The sequence below is a fragment of the Crocuta crocuta genome, unplaced genomic scaffold (genome assembly GCF_008692635.1).
Source record: "Crocuta crocuta isolate KB4526 unplaced genomic scaffold, BGI_CrCroc_1.0 scaffold282, whole genome shotgun sequence".
Classification (NCBI taxonomy): domain Eukaryota; kingdom Metazoa; phylum Chordata; class Mammalia; order Carnivora; family Hyaenidae; genus Crocuta; species Crocuta crocuta.
Genome location: NW_027529174.1, coordinates 2,749,645 through 2,749,887, shown reverse-complemented (window position 1 = coordinate 2,749,887; position 243 = coordinate 2,749,645). Strand labels below are relative to the sequence as shown.

General features: G+C 69.1%; 1 protein-coding gene across 2 annotated transcripts in view; it reads right to left on the bottom strand.

The window, feature by feature from the left end:
* CLOCK (clock circadian regulator) overlaps positions 1-243 on the bottom strand; it is a 146,878-nt gene extending 146,635 nt beyond the window's left edge. For both annotated transcript variants that reach the window (XM_077757762.1, XM_077757766.1), the window contains exon 1: positions 132-243. The gene's annotated coding sequence lies outside the window, so the exon portion shown is untranslated. The remainder of the gene's footprint in view (positions 1-131) is intronic.

The window sequence follows — 243 nt, the reverse complement described above, 5'->3', positions numbered from 1 at the left end:
CTACTGCCGCCCGCTCCTCCCCCTCCCTTCTCCTCCCCTCCTCCACCGGCACAAGAAGCACGCATGCGCCGCCGAGGCAAGCCTACCGGCGGACTTCAGGCCCCGGGCCCAGCCGGTGGGGCGCCACTCACCGGGAGCGCGCACGCGTCGGCGGCCAGATTTCCTTCGCGCTCTCACTCTCGGGGGTTTCCTTTTTAAGCCGGTAGCCGCAAGCCTAGTCTGTGATTGCGCTCCCTGCCAGCG